At 45.3% G+C, this 14,696-nt stretch overlaps 1 protein-coding gene across 5 annotated transcripts in view; it reads left to right on the top strand.

The window, feature by feature from the left end:
- Positions 1-14,696, top strand: part of Fli1 (Fli-1 proto-oncogene, ETS transcription factor) — a 134,439-nt gene that overhangs the window by 26,127 nt on the left and 93,616 nt on the right. Inside the window, exon 1 of one of the 5 annotated variants that reach the window (XM_087214298.1) lies at positions 3,574-3,593. The exons of the other annotated variants lie outside the window; for them this stretch is intronic. The gene's annotated coding sequence lies outside the window, so the exon portion shown is untranslated. Of the gene's footprint in view, positions 1-3,573; positions 3,594-14,696 lie in introns of those variants that run through there. 5 annotated transcript variants of the gene reach the window in all.

The raw sequence follows: 14,696 nt of genomic DNA, 5'->3' as shown, positions 1-14,696 counted from the left end.
TGGTATTAGAAACCTAGTCTTCCTCCTATGTGTGTTCCCTTGATTTGTACTGCTTTGCCAAAACTTCACACACACACACACAGACACACACACACACACACCCATACTGAGAATTGAACTCAGGACCTTAGCACTGACTACATCCCAGCTCATCTTTTAAATTTCTTGTTTTGAGACAGGGTCTGACTAAGTTGCCTAAAGTCTAGAGTCAAACTTGAGATCCTCCTGCCTCAGTCTCCAAGAGTGCTAAGATTACAGGCATGTGCCACCACATCCTACTTCTACATTCTTGATATTTCAAGACACGAAACAATATATCTCTTGCCTTCATTCGCTGACCCACAGATAATGGAACTATGAGACATGCTATACCTACTGTGGCTTTAGGATTACCATGAGGAATAAATACCCCCATCCTTCTCCTGGAGAGATCTGTTCTTATCACTAAGGTCTCTGTAATGAGCAGACCTATTGTGGCTTTTGATTTGGAAGTCTTCATCATTGTGAAGTCCAGTCCTGTGTCCACTGCTAAATCTGTGATATGAACCTGTGGTTTGAAACTTGCTTAAAATTGAGATTGACAAATTCCTTTAAAAATGAGGCAAAGTTCTCTAAGGAGCACTTTCAGGGATGATGAACCATTATGTCCTGAATACAAATCTGCCTGAAAGACCCAGCAAATGCCCAGGTAGCATTTTTAATCATCTCATCCTAGAGTTTATCATGAGTACCATAGTTCTACAGCTGATGCATTTTCAAAAAAGTCTATCTTCAGCTTGAAATATTTCACCTTAGTTCTTTTTCAGGTTGCATCTTGCACAAGGTGAAGAGCATGTATAGAATACAATGCTGTGGGCAAGGTGATTCAGTTACTCCTCCTGCTTTGACTGGGAACCTGAGTGTTGGTTTTTAATTTTTGCTTTGAGCTCCTCGAGGACAGAGACCTGTTCTCTTGTTTTTGCATCCTCAGCACCTGACATATATTCATTAACTGAGCAGTTTCCATGTGCCAGTTGTTGGGAGACAGTAGAAAAAGCCACAGATTTGGTTTCTATTTTGATAGAAATTATAGTAAAGCAGTGTGCACAGGTATTTAGCCCTAGGAGTTCTGTGAAAGGGGAAGTCTGGGGTGCCTCAGAGAGCCTAACATGGGGACCTAACCTAGTCTCCGAGGTCAAAGGCTTCCCTAAGGAAGTGACATTCGGGCTGAACCCTGAATGATAAGCAGGAGTAAGACTGAAAGAGAACTGGCCTTCAGCATAACTCTGTAAATGAGAGAGTGAGTACAATGGTTGCTTTCCTGTATGGTCACTCTGCTAAATGAGGCACCAGACACTTAGTTATTCCAATCATGGACCTTCTGGCATTACCTGTGCATCTCTAAGCCATTTTCTTGACCACTATCTTTTTCTATGAAGGCAGATGGGGTGATATGAGGAATATTGTGAAAGGGCGATTACCCCCAAGGCCACACACTATCGAATGAATGTTTTACTGAGTGCAGAGAGTGAATACCTAGAGTATCTGTTAATATTCTCTTAATATGTGGTGCGCCCATTTCAAAGGCAAGGTCATTCTGGAAAACTGACATTCATCTCTGAAAGTCCCAGCCTGGGTTCAGCTTGATAGAACTCACTGGCAAGGTGCGGTGGCATCAGGCACCGGCATTCACTTGCTTTGACACGAGCTGTTATGTAGCCTGAGTAAGGGCCCAGGTCTCCCCTGCAGATCAGGGAGATTCTGCCCATGATAATTTTACCTCAAGGTGATATTATTATAAAGATGGCAGTAAACGCATTTTTGCAAGATCACAAAACAAAACACACCACCCACTAAACAGGCACACTATCTCTATCTGGTGTTTGCTAGAATTTCAGAGGAAATTCTCTGATCTAAAACTGTAGTGAAGTTAAGAACTAGGATTGGCTTTAAGGTCTTTTCTGGAATTGTCGCACTCTTTACATCATTATTACTTTAAAACAACCTTGACAGAAGGCATCAGCAACTCCAGGAATAATGACAGTGATGACAAGGGTGTCTGTTAAGCAGTTACTGGGCAGCGCACAGAGCTGAACACTTGTAGGCATTCTATTCCCAGCCCCATGGAATTCATCTACCATTATACCCACTTTCACAATGAGAAGACCAGAGGTACCCAAAACTTGAGATTGCCAAAAGATCTACAGCTAGTCAGAGCTGATCTGTCCAATACTGATGATTTTACTCATGACATATGTGAATAGTTGACCTCCAGGTTGCTAAGTGACTAAAACATATACAGTGCAATTAATTATTCCTGCCCTGGAACACAGAAGTGTCAAGCTTAGCAGGAGTTTATTTTTGCAATTCTTTTAGCTTTCTGGTGTTTCTACATGCTTTCATCCTTTTTCTTAACTGTGTTGCTCTCCTGTTGTTTAAGAAGGAAGTCTATTTTTAGACATTTTAAGTAGAAAATGATTTGCATTAAAAACAGCAAAGCTGCAGTAAAGGACTGAAGTTGGGGAGTCAGTGAGATTGTTGAAAACTTGTGGTAAGAATAAGATCTGGGCTATGTTTTATTAACAAGATCTTAAACAGTTTTTATGGGTCTTTTAGTACCTCCTCTGTCCCCTGTCCCACTTAATTTTATTGCATGATCTAGAGAGACAATACAGTCCCAGTTCTACCTTCTTGTGATAGAAACAATAGGCTTTGCCTGTGCCACATTTATTTCCCCACTGGGGCATCTGAGAGATGACCTGATTGAATTCCACTCGTAAAGGTCATGCTTTGAATTCAAGACACAGGAAAAAGGTGAAAAAAATTTTTTTGCAATGATACCCCCTGCATCCTGCTCACACAGGGGCCTCTCCTTTCTGCACTGTGGTCTGCTGATAAGGATAACATAGATGACAAGTGGCACATTTCCAGGACAAAGGAAGTTCTCTGTTTTATTGTTTAAAGGAAGCCACCATGCACTGAGGGAGAGCAAAGGTTGGGACATAGGCAAAGATTTTCTGGCTGGTAGGAGGAGAGGCAGAACTCAGCTGGTGGCACAGTGGGATTGGAGAGTGTCACCGCCTGCTTGTGAGTGTGTCTGTCCCTAATTTCATCGGAGGAATGTTTGTGTGGTTGGGAGTCAGTAAAGGGTCACTGCAGTTCATGGCATTCATAGGGTTTAGGAGGCAGACTGTTAGAAATGGAGGCATATTGCTTGGGAGAGTAGAAAGCCTGATTCATACAATGTGGCCCATTTAGAAATCACAGCAAAAGCACTAGGACATTTAAAGAAGTTGATCTGGTTTTGAGTTTAAATTCAGGACCTCCTCTCCCACCCCCTCCAAGCCAAAATGTCGGAAAAGGGCCTGGTTTCCCTTTATGGAGTGCAAAATAAACAGATCTTCCAACAGCAGGAGAGGGGCCGATTCCCTGCCCTTAATGCCAGAGCTGGGGGTGGGGACCATGGGGAAAAGCAGTTATTCTTCTGTCTGGTCAGGATTTGGCATTGACTTTCATTTTCCCCAACCTCTGTTTTCTAGAATCCTGCCTGTGCAGGAAATACAGAAATAAAGAGAAGCTGATCTTGAGGGTTTTCTCGCCAGACTTCAAAAGAGGTGAATTTTTGACTTTTGAGAGTTTGGGGAGAAACTTCCAAAAATGAAAGCTGTATGGGGGAATTGAACCCACCATCCTGAGAGGACAGCATGCTCTGAGCCTCTGTCTGTTCTCCCAGCCCAAGAGAGCTCCAGCACTGGGCATCGTGAGGTCAGCTGTGGTTGGGCTGCCACAGGGCCCTGCATTCCTTCTGGGCTTTGCTGGGTTTGGGTGGGTGTGACCACGAGTTTACTCTGGAGAGAACAGAGACAAAGAGTCTAAATTGGGCAGGATTGAAAATCTAATGACTTGTTTACGATCGTGCACTTTTTCGGGGCAGGGAGAAGAAAGAAGACAGGGTAGGCGCTGACCTTTGACATGGGCATAGTGTTGTTTTTCATTTTAAGGAGGCAGAACAGCTTCATCAGGCAGTCGGCATTTGCCTGGCAGCCAACGGGCAAAGCAAAGCAGTGCTTTGTGTAATTTTCCAAGGTGGGGAGGAAGCAGAGGCAAGCGATGGCTTCTGCCTCTCCCCACTGGCTTGGCTTCCGGGGAACAAACTACTCCGCAGAGAATGCCTGCCACATGAAAGGCTCGGTTTCCTCCCACTCCAGCTTCGCATGATGGGTGAGATTATCCTCTACACCCCTGCTCCAAGTGCACCCCAAACCAAAGTACCCCAGGAGGAATGCACACCTGTGATGTGGCTGAAGATGCATCCTGCATCTGTGAAAGGAGAGAGGAGGTTCCCAGAGGATTCTAATGGAAAGGCAGATCAGGACAATGATGCTGAAAGGTGGCATTTACTTAATGGCTCCAGGTGCAAGAAATTCCTCCAAAAAATATGAAGATTTGCTCTTCTAGCTTCTGGAAGTTATGAGCTCAGAATGGGGCTTCCAGGACATTTGAACTGAGGTCCCCAGGGTTCGACCCAAACAGTAGAGTGGGGCTGCAGGTGAGGACAGCAAGAGACCAGGTTCTTGTGCATACTGGGCAGTTTATAAACAACTTCTTTCATTCTTTTACCAACCTATAAGATAGATGTTGCATTTACCATTTTCTGATGAGGAAGTGAGGGACAGAGAGGCTGAATCACTGACTCAAGAATGCAGCTGTTAAACACATTGAGCTGTATCCCCTCTGCACTCAGTCTGAACATGTTGACAAGGCCAGCAGTAACCCACGTGTGCCCGAGCTCCTCAAACTGAAAAGGACAGGGCTCTAGGATGCGGTCTGCTACCTCTCCTGGCCGCGTTTCAGTTGGGTGTGGCTGATTCAAAGTTGCACTTCAAAAGGAGGCTTCTAGTTCATCGGTAGCAAAGCCCAATCCACAATGCTCTGTGAATGTTTATTGTGTAGAAGTCCTCCAGAGGTTCCCATACAGACCTCTACCCTGGTGCTGAGGATCAGGGTGGAGGACAGTCCTGGCAGGGAGGGCTCATAGATATTGGCATCCCCAGAAAGCTCTTGAATTGCAGTGGAGAGAGATTTGAAGACAGCACAATGCACTGCAATATGTAGTAATATAAATGACAGAATACAAAGTAAGCTAACACTTCACATTTTTTCATTTAAAAACTGTATTGTGCCTATTAACATTTGAAAGATGAGAGGCAAGCAGAGCAGCTCTTAGGATTGGAAAGAGGTCACCTGACAAGGTGGCTTTGTAGTCTCATGCCAGCCTCTGCTGTTCATGAGATGCACAGCTGAGGAAATCTTTCAGCTTCTTCTAGCCTTGGGTTCCCATCTGCAACCTGAAGGACTTGCTCTTCAAAGCTCCTCAAGTTGTGAGATTGGCAGAAAGGATTCTCATCAGCATTCTGAGATGCCCGTCCTCAACCTGGCAATCAAAGCCCACTGCCTTCTTCTCCCCTCTGCTGGCCAGAGTCTGACCAGGTCTGAGGCAGGAAGGAGTAGGTGGCAAGATTCCCTTCCACTTGTTCCTGCACCTGGGGAAAAGAATGGAGGCCATTATTCTGATGACTTATTGTTTAGGATTTTTGTTTGTTTGCGTTAGGGATATTTTTAACCTAATGGAAAGAAACTTCCACACTTTCCAAATTTCAATTGTTCCTCTCTCCTACCAGTCCCAGTTCACTCACTACCTTGCAACTGGCTGTCACTGGATAAGTCTCAGTGTGTAGAAACAGATTGCACTGTATATCTGCACCCTACACCCAGAAGTAGAGACTTGGTGAGCCCAGCAAAACAGCTGAGGTTGAACTCAGTGGAAAATCCAAAAGTGCAGATGTGAATCCAAATTGGGCTGAAAAATCTCATGAGATCAGGCTTTCTTGGACTTCCTGCTTTTAACCTAAGCAGTATGTTCAACATAAACGAACTTTCGGTATTTTGAAACTTCCGTTTCTGATCTCAGAACCTGGAAGTGGAAAGCTGTTATGAATATTTCCACAAATTCTGTCATGGTTATTCTGGAGACCAAGTTGAACCCAGTAATTATGGAATTTGGATCTCACTACAACCACAGCAGCCTGACTGGCTTGCAACAGGGGAGGGAGGATGACTCTGGTAAATAATACAGGCCCTGGGCACAGGCAGGATTGTGTTCAAATCTGTGTCCTGCCACTTCCTGCTGTGTGAATTAAAGTCTCATGGTCTCAGTTTCCCCATCGGTTAGATGAAGAAAATATATTGGATCATGATGTTCTGTGAGAGCAAACAACCCTACCTCTGTGAGTGGGGATGTGTGTGTAGGCTTGTATTCTCTCTCCCCTCTTTTCTTAGATACGTCCACCAAAAAAATTTATACACACTTCCACAGTTCACTGCACTAGTAAATATCTGGAACCTGATGGTCACCACTTTGGGCACCTCTTGTAATTGTAGAGGCCAAAGATAACTTGCATTAATCTCATAATCTCTCAATAAATTTAGTATTAAAATATTTATACAAGTTGTTCATTTCCTGATGGGCAGACTCTGTATATGCATGATATGAATATATACACATATATACATACTATATCTGTATACATAAGTACTACATATATATAAATGTATATATATATATTATTCATTTGTCTGTAGCTTGAATAAATTCCCCTGAGAGTCTCAGCCAGCCAACCTCTGGTAGATACAGCTTTTGGAAATCAATGGTATCAACCTAATTAGCTGTCAAAAGGTATGGTACACTAAGCCCACCGAGAGGTCTCTGCATTCAGACAGGGTGAGCTTTGAGCTGGGAGAGAACTTGGGCAGGCCTGAGTGACAAATGAGACTAACAGTGAACTTTGGAAGTAGAAGTGGAGCTAGGTTTATCACATCTGCTCTTGTGCTAGGGAGGCTCGCTGGGCAGGCAGGTAGGTGTGTTGGAAATGTAAGTGCTCCAGTGTTCCTTGGCTGACATGAACAACAGCTGGGAAGAGTGAGAAAGGAGGGAAGAGAGAGTCAGGGGCAGGGAAGGGAGGTCCATTGAAATCCCACCAGAACTGCTGAAAAGGGCTCCCATAGTGACCTTACTCTGCATGTGCTGTACCTCGTTGCTGTTTTGGACTAACTTTTAAAAAATGTGTTGTTTGTTTTAAATGTTTTTTAAAATATTAATTTCCAAAGTATTACCTTTATACCTTTTATAAAATTTAATTTGCAGAATAAAAAACACAAAAGAAAAATGCAAAAGCATGGTCTTGCAACCCAGAATACAACTGATTCATATTTTGATCCATTTCCATCCGGTCTTTTCATTACAAATAGATAGGCAAATGTGTCTGATCTAATCAGAATCATTTTATTCTCTTAATATTAAGTTATGGGTATTGTCCTCTGTCATTAAATATTTATATCACTACTTCTAATGTGTGTGCAATAAAACAATTAAACAAATAAGTGAAAGTCTAGGCTTTTAAAAATGTTTTTTCAGTGCTGGATATGGAGCTACCTGGGATTATACAGGCCAGGCAAGCGCTCTACCACCAAGCTGCACCCCCAGATGTGTTTTTGAGGTGTACATGTTCTCTTGGTTATCATAACTTCTGGTCCTCAGAAGGCATTTTGTAACACAGCCAGACATCTCTCTTTTTTATTCTAGTAAAATATTCAATATAGGCTTTAGAAATGAGCCCACACGAAATGCTGAAAAGGTGATGTTTTAGAAGTCACAAAGACCCCTTGAATCATAAAGCCAGAAACCCTGGGGGAGGCAGGGCCAGCTCTTCACTCACCAACTTGTACTTCTTAATGCAGCCCAGATGGGAACCTTGTCTGAAAGCAGATTGTAGGCCAGCCCAGGACCTGGTCTGATGGCAAAAAGATGCCCACAGCCCCGAATCTTCTGCTACCCAGAGGGCTCTTTTTGCAGAGGCTGACTTCCATGGATGCGGAAAGCAACTCCTAATAACAGAAAGTCGCCTTTTTTCTTCCATTGTCAGGTCCCTGCTTAGTGGCTCCCGTGTATCTCGTACAGGCAGCTGTCTGCCACTCTTCTGCTCCTCCTGGCAATAGGGTCAGTGGAGCTCTGCTCTCTGTCAGAAAGAGGCCAGCCCCTCTCTGCCTTTTCTGTGTGTGGTGGAGGTTAGATGGTAGCTTTCTGAGGACTCTTTGTCTGGCAAGCAAGTGAGCAAGATTCTTGTGCAGCAGAAGCCCCATCCCACCACCTCTTTGCTTCTCCCCCTCTGCCCAGTAAAGCTCTGCCCAGGCAGTGGTTTTATTCTCCTCTGCCCCAGCTAACGTGAGCTCATTCAGCTCACCCAGAGAAGCTGTAACTTCCTGGCAGCTTTTGCAAGACCCATGACCTTTCCAACTGGGGGCAGCCAAGCTCTGAGGAAGAATTCTCTGTGAGCCCCTCAAGTCTAGCAACCATGCCAGGCTTACCCCTTAGGATGCCTTGCAGAGAGCTGCAGCTATGGAGCTTCATTCATGCCTTCTTCATCCACCACCTTGACTCTCACAGTGCCATCATCTAACCATTTAATTAATTCCACTCATCTGCACTCAGTGCCTCCTATCCCACAAGCTGCACTAGAGAGTGGAAATAGAATGGAGAATACGATAGACAAGGTCTCTGCTGTCATGGAAGATAAAAAGAATACAGAGAGCCAGGCACAGTACCAAATGCCTGTAATCCCAGCATTCTGGGAGACCGAAGCAAGAGGATAGTGAGAGCAAGCCCAGCATGGGCAGCTTAGTGACTTAACAAGACCTAGTCTCGAAATCTAAAACTTTTTTTTTCCTCAGGGCTGAGACTATAGCTCATTGTAAAGGCCCTGGGTTCAGTCCCCAGTACCGTTAAAAATAATGAAGGAGAAGAAGAAATAGAATGGAAAAGCCTATGATCAGGATATTAGGAGAGATGCCTGCCAAATTACAAAAGACCCTTGATTCTCTGTGCTTTGTTTTTGAAACTGTGAGGGCCTCCAGCATGGTTCAGGCTCACAGGTCAGCTGCTGAGCAGCATGGTGACCATCTACAACAAGACCAATTATGGGCTGCAGAACATGCTTGGCCAAAACACATGGACCTATAGCCCCTGTGGTCAGGGAGTTCCTGAATGAACTCAAACCTTTGAGGGCTGGAATCTGTTTACTCTTGGCACATCGGGATTTCCTGTTTCTAAGAAAATGGGCTTCGATGTTTAGCTACATTAACCAAACAACATATTGACACAAATGAATCTTGCCAGCCCTGGGCTCTCCAGAAGGTCAAGTCTGGGAGTAAAGGCTTTGGGGTGATACTCTGTACCAAGAATTCCAAGCCAGATGACTTAATCCAATTATTAATAGGGGAGACACCCTGCCCTCCCCTTCCTACCTAAGGGGAAGCACCCACTGCCCAAAAAAGTGGCTTTCTAAAAGGCCCAAGAAGGACTTTGGAGTCAGAGATCCCCTTATCATTCTTCAGTCTGCCCACAGCTGGCCTTAGATGTAGGCAGTACAGTGGTACAGTGCTACTTAGGTGGTACAGTGGGGTGCTCTGAATAATTCATCCCATAAAGTCTCTACCACCAGTTCCTGCCTGTCTGAAATCCTCAGCATGAACTCACACCTTTGAACATTCAGGGTCCGGGTGGTCATGTCAAAAACACAACAGTTGCCCCTGACATGACTTGATTATCTGATTTCTGACATATTATATTATGACGTTTACTATATGAGCTTAGCCTATCAAGGTCCCAGAGAGATGGGAAACCTGGAAAGTTTTGGCAGGGAATGAGGGAGGAAAAGGAGAGCAGTTAGCGGAGAAGATGACCTATGTCAGCAAAGGTTTCTCAGAGAGGCCTGAGGCAGAGAAGGGAGGAGGGCAGGAGAAGACACTGAGATCAGGAGCAGACTCTGAACCCAAGACCACCGCCAGTTTATTTATCTAGGGCTGGCCTTCATGCTGCCTCTTCACTGTCTTTTCTTTTTTCCTTTTTTTTTTTTTCACTGTCTTTTCTTGTTGCCTTGTCAGTGAACTTTGCAGGGATGTGTTTGTCCTGCGAGGTCAACTCTGTCTCCTAGGGAGAATTTTACTATTTTGAACAATATTTGAGACAAATTTTTTTGTATGGCTTCCATGAGAAAGTACAACTACATGCAAAAACTGTGGAAATTACCAGACACTTGTTTCATAACAAAAACCCTAGTCATTGAAGTGTTACTAATAAGACTGTTAGAGCAGGAACTAGTCTGTTGGGGTACAGGTCCCTTGAGAAATCCAAAGCTGGGGAAAGAGGGATAAAGCATGGAGAACAGCAATGGAGGCACATCTAATGCAGTTACAGAGCTTGCATGCTGCTGACCTATTGTCAAGCACTAGGAATAGTGGAGTAGGGTAACCTCCAAAGAATCGAAAAGATAAATGTCTGTGTCTTTGTCAGTTCTAGGTTTGATAACAAAGTGCTGTAGACTGGATGACTTGTAAACAACAGAAACTTGAACTCAGCCTCAGTTCTGGAGGGCCAGAGTCCAAGATCAGAGTGCTAGCATGATTGGATTGTGGTGAGAGCTGCCTTCTGGGTTTTAGACTCTGGTCTTTTCTCTATATCTTCAAATGGTAGAAAAAGGGTGAGCTAGCTCTTCGGATCCCTTCTGTAAGGGCACTCATCCCATTTAGGAAGGCTCCACCCCCATAACCAAATCAGCTCCCAGGGGTCGTACCCTTGAATCCCATCACATTGGGATTTAGGGTTTAACATAACTTTTAGGAGAACACAAACATTTGTCCATACCATCATGGCAACTGTTCCAAACAGCAAGGAGCAATGAAAGGGAACAGAGGAGCAAGAAGGGCTCAGGCAACATAAATGGGATCAGCCAAAGAACTTCAGAAGAAAAGAAAAAGCCCCCAGGGCTTAGAATCTTGTGGGTGGGCTTCCTGGAGGAGGTGCCTTTTAATCCAGGAAGGCTCATCTGTACACCATGAGTTAGTGTCTTGGCAAACATTGGAAGATGAGGGGCGTGGTGAGCAGGAATTGCTGTGTGTAATCTTATAGAATTTGTGCACGTAGATGGAGACATTTCAGAAATGGAAATCAAAGAAATGCATTCCTGGATCCATATGTTTGCTGAGCTCCAGGAGGTGGCCATGTGTGGAAATGCGAGGAAAAGAAGGAAAGGTGTAGGAATTCCCTGCTTGAGGTTCCAAAAACAGATCGACAGAATCCATTCCTTCTTTCATTAAGTTCATTGTCAAGCATTTACTGAGCATCTATTATTCCTGGGCAGTGGGCAGCACTGAGAATGCAGTTGTGCATTAGACTTGGTCTCTGTCTTTCATGAATTTATGGTCCTCTGAAGGGAATAAGCATAAATGAGCACTCAAGATAGAATGAGCCACTGTTTTCATGATAGTATCTGCAGAGTGTCACAGAGGTCAAAGGAAGAAGCAATTGTTTCTACCAGAAGAGGTCAAGGGAGTTGGGGTGGCCTCACAGAGGAAGGAGCCCTGGGGTTGACCTCTTTTTCTTGTGGTGGTACTGGAGATAGAACCCAGGGCCTCACACCTGCTAAACAAGTGCTCCACCCCTGAACTACACTCCCAAACACTGGAGTTGATTTTTTTTAAAGACCAGAAATTACCAGATAGGCCACCCAGTGGGAGGAACCAGGAAGGATAGGGGCACAAACATGGAAAAGGTGAGAAAGAGAATGCCAGCTGGGTAAAAGTGCCATAAGAGTGGGACCTCGAGTGGAAAGGCGAGACAGCAGGTTAGAGTCCAACTCTAAAGAACTTTTCATACCAGTCTCTGGAGAATATGGATTTTCTTTTGTTCAAGTCGGTTTACATTTCTGTGAGAGAGTTTGACAACTGACATTCCTTTCAAGTCAGTTAAATAAGCACTTATAGAACCCTTATAACATGCACAGTATTCACTGTGTTAGGTGGCTTTATGGGTAATGCAACCAAAAACAAACAAAAACTAAGCATATCCCAAGTGGGGAGCTCCCAATAAATTTGGGAAGGCTTTAGTGGGGAGAAAGTGTGAGAAGAAACATGAGCACAAATAATGGGGTTGTAAGATGGGTATGAGTACGTGGTTCTGGAAGAGGTGCCTGATTCCAGCAGCCCAGCTCTGCCTCTGTCCTTTAGGGTCAAAGCAAGCTTGACTCAGAGGCCCTGCCATCTCTCCTGTCCTTGCCTTGGTACTGTCACCACAAGCCTCCCTCTTGCCACCATTAGAAGTGCTTTTCTTAGGCACAGAGTCCTATCAGGGTCAAGTCAATGCCGGAGATGAGATGGTACACACAGGCCACTCCTCCCAGACCTACAGCTTGGCCTCCTGCCAGCCCAAGCACTTGACCTAGGCTGTGACCCCAGTTTAGACTTCAGGTGTTCTCTTGGTTCAAATAAAAACTATAATTAACTGCCACAATGCCAGGCGATAAGGGGTGAGAGGAGGGAAACCTGAATGTGAATCTTTCTTTCTAGATTGTTTATTTCTGGCTCTCTTCTTACCCCAAGTCTGACTTCAGCTAAATTCTTATGGTTACATATGCAAAATAAGATGGGCTTGAGCAGGATCCCTATGTCACACTGTGTCACAAACTCAGTCAGGGCCTCCCTTTCTCCTCCCTCCTCCTCCTCTGTCCTCACGTGTATGCATGTGAGAACATAGCAAAAGTCTTAGCCCTTCCCAGTTCACCTGTCACCCTCAGGCAGCCTCAGGCACAGCAGGGTGAAACTCACTTCATAAAAGCCACTCTGACAGACCCTAAACTGTGGCTGGGAGCCTTTCACCAACTGAGACATGGCAGGGGGAGTGAAGCAAGAATGGGGCTGCCACAGAGACCTGTGGGAGGTAACAAATGATGTGCACAAAGAGATCTTACCATTCTCTCTCTCTCTCTCTCTCTCTCTCTCTCTCTCGTTGCCTCGTTGCCACAGGGCTGGTGGTTTCAAAACTAGCAGCTGCAAACTTATGAAGGAAGAAAACTGAAACCACAAACGCTGTCTTGTGAAAACCATGCCAGTCTAAAAGTGGCAGTCCGTGCGGGAGGAAAGCCTGCTAACGTTCACAGACAGAAGCAGGCAGCGTGCGATCACAGCTAGGGCTTTGTGGGGAGAGGGATTATCTTGTGCCTTGCACAAGGATGAGGCAGGAGAGGAGGCTGGGAGGAAGAGGACCTCTGACCAGTCAGAGGAGGCCTCTCAAGAATGGCTCCAGCATCAGCCAAGCTCTTCCCCAATGCAAAGCAGAGCCTTTGTGATCATCACATCACTGCTCTCTTCTTCCGAGAGACCCAAGATCCAGCCTCCCTTGGGTCCCCTGGGAACTTCTGAGGCATGGCTGACATCTGTAACTGTGGCCCCACTTCTGGTCGGCCCCCTGGCCCATGTACACTCAGGCTCACATGTATATTCATACTTTGTAGAACACCCAGTCAGACACCGAAATGCCTCAAACCCAACCCAACTCCCACTCCACTGCTTAATATATGGGAGCAGGAGGGAGAACAGTGTGACAGGATCCTTGTCTGGCCTCAAGGTGGATAAAGGACATCTTCCGAAGTATGAAGCCTCCTGAGGGACACTCCATGGCTTGGGCTATTTCTCCTGTCCTCCTGCCTAAGTCCCATACCAAGGGTATCTTTGGCAAGAGCAGAGGGGACACTCTGGAAGCACTGGGCCAAATAGTTGTGAGGTGGTACTGTTCTAGATAGGAAAGGTGGGTCGTCCATATGCTCTCAGACATAGACAAAGGAGACTAAGCCCCAAGAGGTCACTGCAGACTGTGTCCTGTGATACTTGCATATGGGTACACCTTAATGACAAAGACCCAAATGGACTTCAGTTGTAAAAGAAGACAGAGGGAATCAAGGGTGAATTTGAGGAGAAGCAGAGTGGGTGAAGTGATCAGCACTGGGTGGGGTTAATGAGAGAAAGCTATAAGGAGGAAGTCAGTTCTGAGCAGAGGGTGAAGGCAGGGAGGGGCTATGGCTAGGCCAGGGGGGAAGAGGAAGTGTGCACTGTGGGGGAGTGGCTGTCTTTGGGAAGGGTGCTGCTGATGGTATGGTGGCCCTGGTGGCTGTGCTTCAGTTGAAGTCCCTGCTAGAGTTATATCATTGGCATATATTTTCAAGGAAAAAGTCATATTCCATATTAGCAATGGGCATGTCATGTAATGGAAAGAACATAGATTTTGGAAAGAGCACACTTCAGAGGCAGACAGATCTGAGTTCAGTTCTTAGCTCTGCTGCTTATAAGCTGGGTCAGCTCCCAGGCCTCGCCTTCTTGAACTATAAAATGAGGAAACTGTTTCCTAAGGCTATGGTGATAATGAAATTAAATTAGACGCAAAGTACATAGTTCTGTACCTGGCAAATAGTAACTCCTAAATCCAAGGTGGCTAGTATTTTGTAGCCTATGTATTAGAAAAGCAGCCACGGGGGCCGGGGATTTAGCTCAGTGGTTCTGCTGCCTGCCATGCAAGCGCAAGGTCCTGAGTTCGATCCCCGGCACCAAAAACGAAAAGCAGCCATGGTGAACTGTTTCAGGTCTTCAACAGGAAGAGAGGAAAGACCTAGGTCTGGATGCTGAGCTCACTAAGTCAGGCCTGGTGTCAATCTTTCCATGTGGTGAAGGCAGCCAAGGTGTGCGTACAGCTCAAGCGCTCGGTCTACAGTCCTGTTTGCCACAAGGGCTGATGAGTCAGCTTCAAAACTGACCTGCTGCAACCTGAGCCCCTC

The sequence above is a fragment of the Heterocephalus glaber genome, unplaced genomic scaffold (genome assembly GCF_053883595.1).
Source record: "Heterocephalus glaber isolate CG9 unplaced genomic scaffold, H.glaber_assembly_v1.0 deba00001446, whole genome shotgun sequence".
Lineage (NCBI taxonomy): Eukaryota > Metazoa > Chordata > Mammalia > Rodentia > Bathyergidae > Heterocephalus > Heterocephalus glaber.
The sequence above is the reverse complement of the archived record's forward strand: the minus strand, read 5'-3'. Positions and strand labels throughout refer to the sequence as shown.